This window comes from Brassica napus, chromosome C8 (assembly GCF_020379485.1).
Source record: "Brassica napus cultivar Da-Ae chromosome C8, Da-Ae, whole genome shotgun sequence".
NCBI classification, from domain to species: Eukaryota; Viridiplantae; Streptophyta; class Magnoliopsida; order Brassicales; family Brassicaceae; genus Brassica; species Brassica napus.
The window spans coordinates 19,311,873-19,315,694 of record NC_063451.1 but is presented as its reverse complement, the minus strand read 5'-3'; the positions used below and the strand labels follow the sequence as shown (position 1 = coordinate 19,315,694).

Below are 3,822 nucleotides of genomic sequence, written 5' to 3'. Positions count from 1 at the left end.
AAACCATGGTGAAGGCATTCTCTTCGGTAGTCATTATAACGATCCCATGCGTCGCAAAAAGGCTCATCAGTGAGCTGTCTGAAAGAAGTGATCTTGTTCCTCAATGCGGTTGTTCTCGCCTCCGTGTAGAAAATGGTTAGGACCGTTGATCGGACATGTTCCCACGAAGTAATAGATCGGTCGAGAGAGCATTCAACCATTGTGCAGCTTTTCCATCAAGAGAGAATGGAAACAACATGCACTTGATGTAGTCAGGTGGTACGCCGTTCGCACGAGTAAAGCTACAGACCTTTTCAAAGCTCTCAATGTGCTTCATTGGAATCTCTGTCGGGAGACCAGTGAACACTTTTCTCTGCACCAGATCAATCAAAGCAGGCTTGATCTCAAAGTCCTGTCTGAGGCAGGGTGGAGGAACTATGGCAGAGCGCGTTACGCGGAAGGTTTCTCTGCCCGTTCGGAGCAGCTTGCTCCTGCTGTAGCTCGGCCTGTTATGCAGCTTGTTGAGCAGCTTGTTCATGCGCTTGAATGGTCTGCTGCATCCGATGCATCTGCTGCTGCATCTGTTGCATTGTAGCAGCGAGATTATCCGGATTGCCGTAATCGCCCATTGTGGCGTTGGTCGGCCTTGGCTGTTGACGGTTTGTTCTTTCTAACCTTTCTAGCTCCTGGTTGCTAAGTGTAATTAACTCTCCCTGTGCACTTCTCCGAGTATGTCTACTGGTCATGTACCTTGATCATTAGCTGCAGCAAAAAGGGTAAAGAAAGTTAGAGGTCATAGACTGAATAAATAACCGAAAAATAAAGGTAAAAAGCTTGTCCCCGGCAACATAACCAAATTGATATTAATACGTGTATATGCACACAAATTAACCTAATGTGCACACTACCACAATCGAATGATATGTCGATGTAGCACTTTTGGATCAAGACCATAGAGACCAACGGTTACACTTTATTTCTATGGGATCAATATTAAGCTAAAACAATGAATGAGTTGTAAAGTTGATTGAAGCTTAGAAAGCAAGTAACAATTAAACAAAAGGGTTTTTCAAAGATGATAAGCGAGCTGGCCTAGACTGATTGGACGGGTTACAAGGATGCGAGCCAAAAAACTATTCAAGTTCTTTCAGTTCGAGTCTAGAACTCGGGTAGCAAAGGAAGATCAGCCCACTGTCGTGGTCATTCTCCTTTTATCCATCGATCTCAATACTTAAACTCTCGTTTGGACTGAGATACGATGATAAACATTAAGAACAGATCCGATCTGTTCACAAGACATCCTAATATCTACTTTCGCTGATTAGGGATGTAATGGTCATTCATGACAAGTCTATCAACCTATTAAAACATTAATGAATAGATTCAACCTAAGATCAAACAGTAAGTGATCAATTCAATGCAAGCATTAAGATTAGACATGAATGAAGACAATCAATGGATGCTTATTTGTGTTCAGCTCGCAATCTAGCAACACCCTAACACCTTAGGTTAACAAGACCGACTACTCAGTCATAACAAGAGAAAACACATAGATCAATTTTTAATAATACTGCATGTTAATAAAAGAGATAAAAAAAGAGGGTTCAGGGTAATCTTCTCTATGGTGAGAGAGATGTAGTCTTCTCCCTTTACAAAGTATCAAATCACAAATCTCCAAAAGCTCAACTCTAGTTTCTTGTCTCAAAAACAGTGTAGAAAAATATAGAGAAAGAGAAAAAGAAGATAAATGGAGGCTAGAGGCGGCTAGGATAGAAAATAGGGAGATTAGAGCAAATCCCAAAATAACTTTTAATTTCCTTAAAAATCTCTGCGCTGGAACATGCACTCGGGTTGCTCCGCACGCCCGAGAACATCCTGCAAGGTTGTTCCACTTGTGAAAATCTCCAATTCGGGTTTTTTTTACTCTTTTGTTCCAGCTGGTCCATTTTCCATCCAATGCAACTCCAGACCTGTAACGAGTCGAAAAGGACTAGAAAGACTCAATAAAGACTCATTAACCAATTAGAAAACATATATACAAGATGTCAAAAATGCCAAATATCAAATGATAAGGGCAAGTCTAGATCGAGCTCAGGGTTGTGGGAACCGAAATTCGCACCGCCGATTTCCGTAATCGGAGGAAATTTAAGAAAGCCTAACTTTCCCTGAGGTCCCGGATTCTATGCGAGAGCCAACGACAATTGACCAAATAAATGCAGAAAATATGAAAAGATAACAAAATGAATTTATAGAAAAGGTAGATCTTATTCCGAATCAGCGTAAGAGCTTTGCGATCATTAAAAGAGATTATCAAAGCTTCGGCCGAAAGAGCTGTGTGCGAATTACTTAGTTCTAGCAACCAAAAACCTTAAACCAAGTTGAGTCGCAGCTCAATAGCAGAAGACAAAAAAGATACGAAAAAGGTTTTGATTGATTTCGGACTGAACCTTATGAAAGGCTGCCTACGTACCCTTTTCAAGGATCAAACCGAACGTAGTTTGATTCAAAGAGTAGAACAAGAGACCGAACTGCCTGGGTGAGTTCGTATAGTAATCTAGTGCTAGTCATAGAAACAGAACATGTCGAGAATAATGCCTAAAAGTTTATAAGTGCAGAGAGTTCTAAGAGTAAAAAGAATTGTGTCCTCCTGCATCTTTAGCCTCGATGTCCTTATATACTCCTCCTAGAGGCGGTTTGCTATTTCACTTTCTGCCCTCGGTCAACTTTATCGCTTCGCGGAAATATTCCATTTTTCTTCGATCTTCATATTTATCTTTGGAAACTTCACATTTATCTTCCAAACTTGACATTTATCTTCTGCTGCGGAATAGAAGATAAACCGTCATAAAGATTGGGCTCGATTTCGTAAAAAATCGTAAGTGGGCTTCTAGCCTCATTTTGGACCCTCTCGGGCCGTTTTCCGACTTAAGTGTTTTTACGATTTATCGAAAGAGCGCTTCCGAAACGACGTCGATTCCGAAGTACGTTCGAATTTTCTCGTATAGTGGAGGCAGTTCGAGGTGTTTAGTTAACCGTTGCCGTTCTATACGATCAATTCGAACTTCTTACGAGAAAATGAGTTCTTACGGTTTTTAAATCGTAAAGTTTCAACGGTTTCTCCGATCGAGATGAAACAAGAGCAGGTTCGATTCAATCCAGAAGGAGGGAGCGACGAGGACGGGACGAAGGAAGGCTAGTTGACCAGAATCGCCGAACGGGCGAGTTGGACAGCTTGCTCGATCCAACTCGCCCGTTCTGCGAGTTGGTCGGTGCGTTTGGTCCAACTCGCCCCTTCGGCGAGTTGGACGGTGCGTTCGGTCCAACTCGCCCCTTCGGCGAGTTGGACGGTGCGTTCGGTCCAACTCGCCCCTTCGGCGAGGTGGACGATGGTTGTTTCGCTGTTCGGGATCTGTTTGTCCGAGGCCCGGAGTAACCTTTCTCGAAGACTTATCGTGTGAATCCTTTTCGGAGTTGTTACGACACTCGATTTCGGTTTTCCCGCTATTTTTTAACTATTTTTTCTTTCTTTTTAAAGAGAGACATTTTTCTTGAGAACTTTCCGACATTGATTCCGTCGTGACCGATTTTGAGCCCAACAGTTAGGCCCCTAGCTCGCTAGAATATTTTGCGGTGTTCTTGCGAGCGGTTAGGCAGGTCAGGTAAGTTAGGCGGAATTAATGGTTGGATGTGGTCTGTTCACTCTACTAAAAGTGGAGTGCGATAAGATTAGGGCTGCGCCTTGTGAAGGCTGCCTACGTACCCTGGTTAATGGGATCAAGCCTTTCATAGTTCGTCCCGGAGTTGAGATTCTTAAGACCTGTTTTCCAGTGAGACCTTTACGGT

The 3,822-nt window shown here is 42.8% G+C and overlaps 1 non-coding gene across 1 annotated transcript; it reads left to right on the top strand.

Moving 5' to 3' along the window:
• Nucleotides 1-107, top strand: LOC125592158. Its single transcript, XR_007328006.1, has one exon. It is a non-coding gene; the product is annotated as a small nucleolar RNA R71 (small nucleolar RNA).
• The last annotated feature ends 3,715 nt before the right edge of the window (nucleotides 108-3,822 follow it).